The sequence below is a fragment of the Chelonoidis abingdonii genome, chromosome 1, assembly GCF_003597395.2.
Source record: "Chelonoidis abingdonii isolate Lonesome George chromosome 1, CheloAbing_2.0, whole genome shotgun sequence".
NCBI lineage: Eukaryota > Metazoa > Chordata > Testudines > Testudinidae > Chelonoidis > Chelonoidis abingdonii.
Window position 1 is genome coordinate 63,733,582 of NC_133769.1, and position 12,758 is coordinate 63,746,339.

The window sequence follows — 12,758 nt, forward strand, 5'->3', positions numbered from 1 at the left end:
GACACTGGAATAAGAACCAGATTTTACATGACAACCACCAATTATCATTGTAACACTTATGGCCAGATTTTTCCATTGTGCTGAGCTCCTTTAACATTCTATTTTGGAACCTATCTAGGAGCTAAGATCTTAATAAGATGGCCCTATCATAGATGATAAATTCTTAAAAAATCCAGCCATGGCACTTTGAGCAGCAGTTGGCAACCCAGTGTTATTTCCACCAATGCAACTGAAGTAGATTTTAAGCTCTTTGGGGCAAAAAAAGTCTTTTTGTTCCATTTTGTACAGCACCTAGAACAACAAGCTCCATGACTGGGACTCCAAGATTTTACTGTATTGAAAATTATTAATAAATAATAAATAATGGTAAACAGGTAACATCAACAGCAAGGCAATTATAGCAAAATTCTCCCTAGGGTAGACAAAGCTTCATGTATTGGTTATCTAATATGAAACTTGAGAATAAAATATTTGAATACTTTCCCAAAAATCTATTAACTAAGCATATTCTTGGGAGTCTCACAGGATGAGGATAGAAAAAGTAGATTTTAATGTTTAGGATTAGGACAATCATGTCTAGGACTCATGCCTGCCTAATAATGGAGTAGACCCCTCCCAAAATTGACAAGAAGCTACCACTACAAGAAGTCCTTAAACTTCTCCTGAGCACTACATGAAGAAAACAAAGTCCACTTAAAAGATAGGCACCAGGTGATCACTACAGTTCTTTCCTAGGAACTGTCTCTGGAGTCAGTAGCAACTTCTTCTGTAGATTTTAGAAATGGAAACAGTGTGCTTGTTAGTGCCACCTGGGTTTGCACTAAATTTGAAATGTCAGATTTAAAAACAAATACTTACCGTAAACACTGTGGTCTCAAGCAGAATAAATTTTTACTGGGCTAGAGAATGCTTTAATTTTTCAATAAAATTAATGAAATAATTTATTTCTAGAAACAATTTTTTTTAAAAAAAACTATCAAATGCATTGTTATTCTATGGAAGAGAGTGTTCTTGTAATATTTTTCTACAGTTCAGGGTTAGGGTTTATGCAGACAGATTCTGAGAAAAGACAAAATCTCCACTGCAGAAATTAGGGTGACCAGATAGCAAGTGTGAAAAATCGGGATGGGGTGGGGGGGTAATAAGAGCCCATATAAAAAAAGCCCTAAATATCGGGACTGTCCCTATAAAATCAGGACATGTGGTTGCCCTAGCAGAAATGAACCTGAACTGCACTTTTTAAAATCTGGATTTGAACTTCAATGTCCGAGAGTGCGTGAATTTGGGTTTTTGATTCAGGCTCATCTTTAAGCTCAACAACAATAAAGTATTTCCTCTACCCTATTTAGTTTCCCACTAATACCTGGGCTAAACCCTTTTGATGATGAAAAATTGGAGTGCACAGAGTGGAGTCCACAAAACTAATGACAACAGAGTCAGCATTAATTTTTCTGAGAAATAACCAGTGAGGTAAATGATCCCCCAGAGATAAACTCACTCCAATTTCTGCACCTTCTCCACACATCTTTCCTCCCACAAATAAATAAATAAATAAATGCACAGCTCCATGAGGAGAGACATCAGTGAAATTGGCAACAACCCCATACCCCCTTTGACAAAATTGGGACTCCATTTCTTAATTTTCTGCAGTTTCCTTGCCTCTAAGCATACTATTAGAGGAAATTTCCTTGTCTACCCCATAGTGTACTGTCCTTTGTCATTTCAGGGAGGAGTGCTGTTCTGTACCTTTTCTGACACTACCACTGAGAAACCATTGGTACATCATTTCCACCTTGATTAGATGATCACTTCTTTGACATGTAGAAACAAATTCCACATCTGGAAGGTTCATTTAAATTAGCTCTTCAGGTACAATGGGATTTGTTTTGGCTCTGGTGCCTTTTAATGTAATAACTGAGCATGCAGTATTCCTCATTTATTTGATCCATATTGGCTATCATTCCTTATTTTAGAAGACACTTGATTATATGGATGATATCTACATCTATGATAAGTGTGCTGCATAATTACAACTGCCAACATCCTATGATGATTTGCTTTAAATTATTTTGATCTATATCTCCAAGACAGTTTATATGACATTGCACATAAGGTTGAGAGCTACACAAATGAGAGAGAGACTATAGAAGTTTTAGTTTTCCATTGGGAATATTTTGGAGGCCTTTGTTTATTATACTCTCCAGACTGTCACTTCCTTCTTTATTGAACTGCCCAGAAGATTCACAATGAAAAGACAGCAACTCGTCATTGCAGGTGAATGATAACATTGCATTTTTCAATGAGGTATAATATCAACTTTGGAAGGGTGTGGACCCTTTCTGTTTAACTTGGGAAGATTCAAACGTATATGGAACCTAACAGGACAATTGCATGGAAATACTTCTCTGCAATAACTCTTCTTACATACATTGGTTAATTTGCTTGGGAGTTTCACCCAGCAGAATTTGACCTAGTAGCTTCCCTTTTGGTTCCAATCAGATGAAGTCCCCCACTTACTTTTCAGTACTTTTGAAACAACTATGAGCACACAGGGAAGTCAAGTGTTTCCATGTTTCCAATCCATCTCTCCTGCCTACAGGAAAATGCTTCACAGTGTTGGGAGATTAGAGGACATAGTGGAACACCTACATTCATAATAGTAACTGGAATACATCTAAGTAGAGGACATGATAACAGCACAAATATATTTGACCAAGGAGTCTCAGAAATTATTTAGGACAGTATTAAGATGGTATGATACAATAAGGAGTAATGGGAAGAAATTAAGAATGGAAAATTTATGATGAATCCAAGGAAGTACTTCATGACCATTTATTAGTTTAAGGAATAACCCACCCACCCCCAAAAAAGTGGTGAAAGTCCTATTACTTGACACAACTAACACTTGACTGGACAAAATGCTAGAAAATGTGCAACAGTAATCCTGTATTAGCAGGGAGATGGATTAGATTTTTAAAGGGGCACTTTCCATTTTTAGGATATATGATTCTATGATAACAGATGATGACTGTGCTGAATGTAAGGTATAATTCAAAGACAAACTACAGTAGATATAAAGCTTGAGGAAATTTTGGATTATAAAATCCAGTTCTAGCTAAATCCCTAATTGCGCTTAAGGAAATATTTATTTTGTATTTCTTTACAAAACACACTGTTGTGCTTATTCAAAGATACAGTAGCCATTCAATTTGTAATATCACAAGGCAATTTGTTCTATGTAGAGCTGATCAGAAAACAACATTTCTGTCCCACAGGAAATTCCAACATTTGAAAAAAATCATCCTGAATTGATATGAAAAGTTGGATTCTCCAAATATTTTGTGGAATGGAAGTTCTGAATCAATATGTTTCAGAAACATCTAAATGACCAGAACAATATAAAATATGAAATACATACATATGGCAGTTTTATAACACATTACACGATATATTAAAGTTAAAAATTTAAAGCTGAAATAAATGATAAAGTCAGAAGGAAACAAAACAAGAAAGTCAAAACAAAATACCCCATTTCAATTTCAAAAATAATTTTGATATTTTCCCACCAAAATTGTCTAAATCGACATGTTCCTGAAAATGTTTAGATTTTATTTAAAAACGGTATTTTCTGGTGGGAAACTGTTCCACCAAAATCACCAGCTCTAGTTCATATAGGCAGCCATTACATAATAACTCTAAAAGTTTTAGCTCAAATATAAATGCATAATTGCACTACACCTACACTACACCTGCTGATTCAGTGCTAATTAGATAGTCCCATTCTACATTCCATTTACAGCACAGCTTTTCAGAAATACCATACTTCAGAAACTGTTACTTTCTGTCTTGAGAAATTGTTCTTTGATTGTCGAACCTAAAGTTTCCTCCAACTAGAGCCTAGACATGGTCTTAAAAATGTCTACTATTATTTATGATTAGTTATATAGTGCTATCCATGAATGGTGATTTATGGATATGTAATATTTGCAAGTATTTTTTCAAAACATGTCCCGAACTAATAAGGAAGGATCTTGTAATACCCATCTCTTGGTCCCAGAGAACTCTTGCAGTGGTGGACAAAGTAATCCAAAGGCAAATCAAAGATCTGCACAACATTTGCCAGGCTAACATTACTTCTTGTATCTTCATTTTCATGGGACTAACATTTCTTCCTAGCTACTGAGCTTATATAATACTAATTATATGAAAGCTTTTCAGAATTACTGCCTCAAGCCATAATGCTTGATCAATACCATTTAACCTTAACTCAACTAAATTTAGCACAAGGTCTCTCTCTAATCTATTTCAGACATAGAGTCTCCCCAATATTAGTCTAATAGAAAACTGTATGAGTTTCTTTGAACTCAGATAAATTGTTTCTAGGTAGATCAAGGTTGGACTGATATTAATTACATACCATTTTATAAGCAAGCAAGAGAAGGACACTACATAAAACCGTATCTTATAAAACCTCCCAACTTATATCTTACACATTCTTACTTACTCATTATTTTTCCTGCTGCTATCCTGCACTTCTGTTCTTTCAACATGTACTCTAAATTATACCAACTTACACTCACACCTGTTATTGTGGCCATCAGGATTGTATAATTTACTAATCCATTTATGTAACTTCTGAAGTTGCTTCTTAGGGTCCAAATCAGTCCGGAATAAGTCAGTGCAACTCTCACAGAACCCTGAGGTCCAAATTCAGTAGTAATGTAAACAGATTTTATACCAAGGGTAAACTGTTAAAAAAAATTGTGGAAGTGGTAAAGTAGCACACACCTAATACCAGGTGAGCATTATATGACAATGTAGCTAGAGTGTAACTTGCACATTTTGGGATGAAATGAGGAAAGTGTACAGAAGCTCCCCACATGTAAAACAAAAAGAAAGATGAGAGGTGTCCTGCCCCCTAACATCTCTTTGGGCACCCCAGGTCTTGTGTCTGTAAGGCCTACAAAGGGCCCCACAGTTGTTTGGCAAATGTAATTCTTAGACTAGTTCATGCTTATTGACATTGCATCTTGCGCTCGAAAGACCAAACCCAAATAAAAATTAAATCTTTCCTACTCAAAGGTGTTCAATAGCAAATAGTAAAGCAGGAAAGAGGGAAGCAAGTGGTAAAGCATGAGCAGCTTCGAAGCAGGGGAAGTAAAGAATTCAGGAAAAGATGCTTCTATCATTTGGGCTATTATACTAGAAAGAAGGAAAAGTGATCGCTGACAACAAGGCAACTACTGCCACGTTTAAAAGAAACTACCAACCTGTGTTTATTATGAGGGTAAGCATTGCCAACAGACCACTACAGCAATGTGCATATTGTCCTCACTACTTGGTTCTTACCACAGTGGTGCCTGAAGGAATTATCCCAAAGAAACTGGAGAACAAGAAGGTTTTTTTTCTGTTTTTGTTTTTTTTAGTGTTCTCAACACCCCTAATAACAACAGAAGCAGCAGCTGCCACCACCATCCCCAGGCATCTCCTCTGCAGGGACTCTGTGGTGGAGTTCCAAAGCTCCAGTTTCCCCCAGCAGAAGCCACAGCACCAGCAGCCCCTTCACAGCCTCTCCCTCATCCTACTCACATCAGAACCTACGTTCTATCAATTCCAGCAGAACACCAACATCCTAGAACTCCAGTCACAACAGCCACTGATTCTGTATGACTCCCTCCCTTTGCCCTTGTCAAGGTTCCTCTCCCACTCTGAACTTTAGGATACAGGTGTGGGGACCTGCTTGGACACTTCTAAGCTTAATTATTAGCTTAGATCTGGTACACTGCCACCATCCAGAATTCCAGTGTCTGAGCACTCTCTGTCCCCCCAAAACTTTCCCCTTCCTGGGTTGCCTTGAGGGACTTCACCAATTCTCTGGTGAACACAGATCCAAATCCCTTGGATCTTAAAACCAGGAGAAATTAATCATCCCCTCATCCTTTCCCCCACCAATTACTGGTGAGTCCAGATCCAATCCCCTTCGATCTTAAAACAAGGAAAAATCAATCAGGTTCTTAAAAAGAAAACTTCTAATTAAAGAAAGAAAAGTAAAAATCATCTCTGGAAAATCAGGATGGAAAATACTTCACAGGGTAATCAGATTCATATAGCCCAGAGGAACCCCCTCTAGCCTTAGGTTCAAAGTTACAGCAAACAGAGGTAAAATCCTCTCAGCAAAAAGGAACATTTACAAGTTGAGAAAACAAAAATAAGACTAACACGCCTTGCCTGGCTGTTACTTACAAGTTTGAAACATGAGAGACTGATTCAGAAAGATTTGGAGAGCCTGGATTGACGTCTGGTCCCTCTTAGTCCCAAGAGCGAACAACCCCCAAAACAAAGAGCACAAACAAAAGACTTCCCTCCACCAAGATTTGAAAGTATCTTGTCCCCTTATTGGTCCTCTGGTCAGGTGTCAGCCAGGTTTACTGAGCTTCTTAACCCTTTACAGGTAAAAGAGACATTAACCCTTAACTATCTGTTTATGACACTCCCCCCAAATCTCAGACAGTGTGGAACCACACTGGCTGTGATTTCTTCCTAGAACTTTAGAATAAACAGATTAATAAAACACATGCACCTTTACATATACTACTAATTATGTAAAACTACAAGATTTTTTCACATTCCAAGGACAATTTAACTAGCTAACTCTGGGAAACTTTCACGGGAGTGTGCATCAACTACTTTGTTAGAAGCTTCTGAAATGTGTTGAATTTCAAAATCAAAATCTTGGAGAGCTAAACTCCATCGAAGCAATTTTTTGTTGTTTCCCTTGGCAGTATGAAGCCACTTTAGCGCAGCATGGTCAGTTTGTAGCTGGAAATGCCGTCCCCAAACATATGGCCATAGCTTTTCCTGGGCATACACAATGGTGTAGCATTCTTTTTCACTGACTAACCAGTAGCTTAACCTCTCAGACAGTTTTTTGCTGAGAAACGTGACAGGATGAAATTCTTGATCAGGTCCTTCCTGCATTAAAACTGCTCCTACACCACGCTCAAATGCATCTGTGGTTACTAGGAATGGTTTGTCAAAGTCTGGGGCCCTTACCACAGGGTCAGACATGAGTGTTGCCTTAAGTTGGTTAAAGGCCTTCTGACACTCATCAGTCCTCTTAACTGCATTTGGCTGTGTCTTTCTGGTCAGGTCTGTTAGTGGTGCAGCGATTTGGCTGTAGTGTGGTACAAATCGCCTGTAATATCCGGCCAAGCCTATGAACGATTGGACCTGTTTCTTTGACTTTGGGACAGGCCACTTTTGGATAGCATTCACCTTGGCTTGTAGAGGATTTATCGTTTCTTGACCCACCTGGTGTCCAAGGTAAGTCACTCTGTTTTTGCCTATTTGACACTTTCTAGCCTAACAGTTAGTCCTGCCTGCCTGATGCGCTCAAAGATTTTTTCCATGTGCTCTGCCCATGAATCAGAAAAAATGGCCACATCATAGAGGTAGGCAACTGCAGATTCTCCCAATCCTGCTAGGAGACCATCTACAAGTCTTTGGAAGGTGGCAGGTGCATTTTGCAGCCTGAAAGGAAGCACATTAAATTCATACACCCCTGCATGGGTGATGAAGGCTGATCTTTCTTTGGTGGGTTCATCTAGCAGTACTTGCCAGTACCCCTTGGTTAAGTCTAATGTAGAGATGAACTGGGCACGTCCCAATTTCTCCAATAGCTCATCGGTGAGTGGCATTGAATAGTTGTCGGGCCGAGTTACAGTATTTAGCTTATGGTAGTCCATGCAAAAGCGTATTTCCCCATCTGGTTTGGAAACTAGAACCGCTGGAGATGCCCACGCACTCTTGGGGGGGGATTATACCCATCTGTAGCATGCTTTGGATCTCCCATTCTATAGCAGCTTGGGCATGAAGAGACACCTGGTAGGGTGGGGTTCTAATTGGGTGAGCAATACCTGTGTCAATGGGGTGGTATGCCTGTTCAGTCCGTCCTGGGGTGGCTGAGAACCTGGTGCAAAGCTAGTACATAGCACCTTGATCTGCTGTCACTGCAGACGTCCAAGGGTCGTGGAGAGGTTCACCTCTTCCACGCCACCGTCACTTTTTCTGTCGTAGTAGACACCTTTAGGCCACCCACCGTCATCTCCTCCCTGGGCTGTAAACTGAAAAACCTTTAAGTCTCTGGAATAAAAGGGCTTGAGAAAATTAACATGGTACACTTTAGGCTTTAGGGTTGAGGTGAGGAATGCTATGAGATAGTTGACAGCTCCCAGGTGCTCTTGAACCATGAATGGCCCTTCCCATGATGCTTCCATCTTATGGGCCTGTAGCGCCTTTAAGACCATAACCTGGTCCCTTACTTTGAAGGAACGCTCTCCGTTATGTTTATCATACCAGGCCTTTTTCTCTTCTGTGCATCCTTAGGTTTTCCTTTAGTTTCTATCTGTTTCTGACACTCCAATATATCAGGGGGGGGGGTTGTTAGTCTACAAGGTGCCCACAGGACTCTTTACTGTTATTAAATCGACAGCCCCCATTTCTAGTCAACACAGCATGCTTGTAGTTCTTGCAAATGAGCTATGGACTAAACTATCACAGAAATTCTTTTATATTAGTGCTGAATAATGGATCCGTCAAAGAAATCATGGGCTGAAAATCAACATTCATGGACAAAAAAGGGCAAAAAAATTGCCAATTTATATAATGATTATGCCATCTATCCATCGATCTATCTCTCTAGCCACATATCTGCTTTATCTATGTACATGTAATGTACACAATTATGAATGAACATGATTATTTATTATTACTAATAATAATATAATAAAACAGCACAGTCAACTTCCTGTGACAAGAACATTGGATCCTTGTTGTGATGAGAAAATCGATTGGCCAAATCCAAATCAACCCTTGAGTGAATGACTAAATCCCATTTGGTTATGGTTACAGAATAGCTGCACCTCTGCTCTCTTCTCTGGTTCGAGTGCACACGCCTCAGTCTCAGCCTTGTGACTGTCCCTGTATTAGGATGCAATCATGTGATCCCCCTTTCAGACTGAGGTCCCAACACTGTAGCACCTTATGGCCTGACTATGATTCTCCCAGTTTTTTTGGGTTGATACCAACACTTCTTCCCATAGGAAACTAGAACCAGTAGCAACGTTCAAATGACTAACCAGCCTTCTCCATTCAAAGAATAATTATGAGTAAAGCATAACTATGAGAAAATACGGAAGACTTATTCCAGCCCATCAATAGCAATAGTATAGGACAAACATTGGCTTTATCCAGACTCAATTTGACTTTCAGAACACATCGCGCAGCTTCTCCCAGAAAGCCTTTCAACATAGCAAGAACAATACTGTATTAATTATAAATAAAATAATAATATGTAAGTAGAAGAAAGGGTCAGTGCCCTAACACAGCATAAATTAACACAGTAATCTCATCAAGCATTAACAATAATCTTCTAACTGGAACCCAGCTCTCCAGACACCTAAAAAAAATCTTTTTCCCATCCAAATTCTTTATCAGTGTGGAAAGCAAAAAGTCCAGTCTCGCAGAAGGCCCATAAAAATCATTAGGCATTGACACTTTGAACAGATGCAAATAATGGATAATTTAGCAAGACTAGATGATTCATATTGGTTCCTATCTGACTACGAATCTAAGAGTCAGATCAGACATATTCCACCGTCCCAATCCTACACCCCAAAAGAAACTAACCATTGCCACATAGTACTCACCCCGACTCACCAAGCAATTTTCCAAAGAGACTTATTACTAGTGGGCTGATTTGTGCAGCAGTCATGGCATCTAATAGAAGATAAGTAGATTAGAGTACCGATATAGATTATACTGTGTAATCCTCACAACTCCATTAACTTCAGTGAACTTAGTCTGTTATTTTTAATTGAACTCAAATTGCACCAAGGAGAAGTCGTCAAGTGATAAATATATTTAGGAATTCAGAATGAAATCAAGTCAAGGAAAATGATGGTCATTACATTCTGTGGAATAACCTCAACACAATCATTCCTTTTAATGCAGGCTTTGATTTTGTTGTTCCTCTGCATAGATCGATACAGATTCACATTGGAGGCACCAGAAGCATAAGAACATCATCATGAGATCCCATATTGATGTTAGCTGCAGATGGTCTAGATAGTCAAGATGCCATACAAGAAACAAAGAGATCACAGTGGAGATGAAAAGGAGGTAGATGGAGAAGGCTTTACGCTGACCTGGCCAGGGTATCTCAGCAACAGATTTGAAGAATCAAATAAATAAGAAACATTATAAAACAAAACAGTTTAAAACCTAAAAACACCTAAAAGGCAAAGACCCAACTTCACTGAGGTACAATAGAGCAGGCCGTAGCTTGAGTAGTTCGGGATTCACAGAAGAACTGGCTGATGACACTGGACTGGACAGAATGGTAACTTGAAGGTGTTCCCAGTGTGGCAGTGCAGAGTGACAATATATAATCCAGTTACTGCTGCCATGTGACACATGCTCATCTGTTTACACTCTCTTCTATTCCAGTGAGACAGACGGTGACATATCAGTCGTACGCAATACACTGGTAAGGCAAGAGCAGTCTGCAGTGAAGACTAAAAAGAGAAAAACTTGGGTGACACATCCAATATAAGAAATCAATCTGGTATTGATGAGCTATTGGCCCATGGATTTTGGGGGATGGTGACAGAGAGGAAGCAAAGGTCTATAAGACAATTCACCAGAAAGAAATATATGGGGGGGTGTGAGAATAGTCATCGAGCTAACGGCTGATGATTCGAAGATCCGTACTGCTTTCCTCTGGGGATCTTCTTTGGGAAAGGACCCAGAATATCCACAGCTACTCGCTGAAATAGGACCTCAGTTATGGGGAATGGCTGGAGAGGGGCTTTGACCTGGTCTTGGGGCTTTCCCACTCGTTGGCACACCTCACAAGACTGGACATAATTAGCAACGTCCTTGCCCATTCCCTCCCAGTGTAAAGATTTCCCCAACCGGTCCTTGGTTCTGTTCACCCCGGAATGACCACTGGGATGATCATAGGCTAAGCTCAAGAGCTTTACCTGGTACTTAGTTGTAACTACCAACTGTCTTTGAGGATGACATTCTTCCTGGTGTCCCCCAGAAAGAGTCTCCTTGTATAAAAGTCCTTGTTCTACAACAAACCGGGATCAGTTAGAAGAGCTGAGAGGCAGTGGGGTGCTCCGTGCCGCCGTCCAAGCTTTCTGAAGGCTGTCATCTGCTTCTGCTCAGCCTGCAACAGTTCCCTTGATGCTGGAGATATCAGTTCCTCCTTAGACTGTGGACTTGGGCTTGGTCCCTCTGGAACCGATGTAGGTGATGGGGTTGTTTTCATTGATGGTGAACTGCTTTCCGCTGGTGCACTATGTGATATTTCAGGCTCTGGCTGAGCCTCTTGGGTAGGGTTGTCTGCTGCTTCTGCCAGTTCAGGCCCGCTGGTGCCCTCTGGCGTTGGAGTTGTAGATGGGTTTGCAAGTGCTGGAGTCAGTGCTGGCAACGGTTCTGGTGCTGGTTGCTTTTCCAGTTCCAGTTCAACTATCGTTGTTGCAGTCATTGGCAGGGGATCCAGTTCCACCATCTCTGTCTGGGTCTCTAGTAACACAGATGGGGTCCTGGTGGATGGCTCAGGAACAGGGATGAGTGTGGAAGCTTGCTTGGCCTGGCTGAGTGTGGCCATTCCCACCCTCTTGGCCAACTTCACATGGTTGGCCAAGTCTTCCCCCAGTAGCATGGGGATGGGATAATTATCATAGACTGCAAAAGTCCACATTCCTCACCAGCCTTTGTACTGGACAGGCAGTTCAGCTGTAGGCAAGTTTACAGATTTTGACATGAATGGGTAAATTGTCACTTGGGCCTCTGGGTTGATAAATTTGGGGTCCATGAAGGATTGGTGGATAACTGACACTTGTGCCCCCGTGTCTCTCTACGCGATAACCTTCTTTCTGCCCACTCTCAAGGTTTCCCTTCTCTCCGAGGGTATTTGAGAGGCATCTGGGCCTGGGGATCTTTGGTGTGATGGTGGTGTAATGAACTGTAATCGGTTGGGGTTCTTGGAGCAGTGGACCTTTATATGTCCCAGTTCATTACATTTAAAACATCGCCCAGCTGACTGGTCACTGAGCCAAGGTGGGTTGCTGGAGACTGGTGTCTGGGGCTTTCCTTGGGTTGTAGGTGGGGTCCTGGGTTGCCCCCGGTGATGGGGTTTATTTTCGGTTTGCTCCCTCTGATATTCGCTCCCCTTGCTAGTAGTTTTTTTTCTTTTCTGCCACTTCCACCCATCTGGCTCCAATCTCCCCCGCCTCGGTTACAGTTTTGGGCTTCCCATCTAGTATGTACCTTTCTATTTCCTCAGGAACACCCTCTAAGAACTGTTCCATTTGCATTAGGAGGGACGGCTCTTCCAGAGAGTTAGCATTTGCTCCTGATATTCAGGCATTCCAATTCTTTCCAATGTGGTAGGCGTGTCGGGTAAATGACACATCTGGTTTCCATCTTAGGGCTCTGAACCGCCGACAGGCTTGCTCAGGTGTTAGCCCCATTCTGATTCTGGCCTTGGTTTGAAAAAGATTATACTCATTCATGTGTTCCTTAGGCATTTCAGCTGCCACCTCTGCTAAGGGTCCACTGAGCTGTGGCCTCAGCTCTATCATGTACTGGTCTGTAGAGATGCTGTACCCAAGACAGGCCCTTTCAAAATTTTCTAAGAAGGCTTCAGTATCATCACCTGCCTTGTAGGTGGGGAATTTTCTGAGATG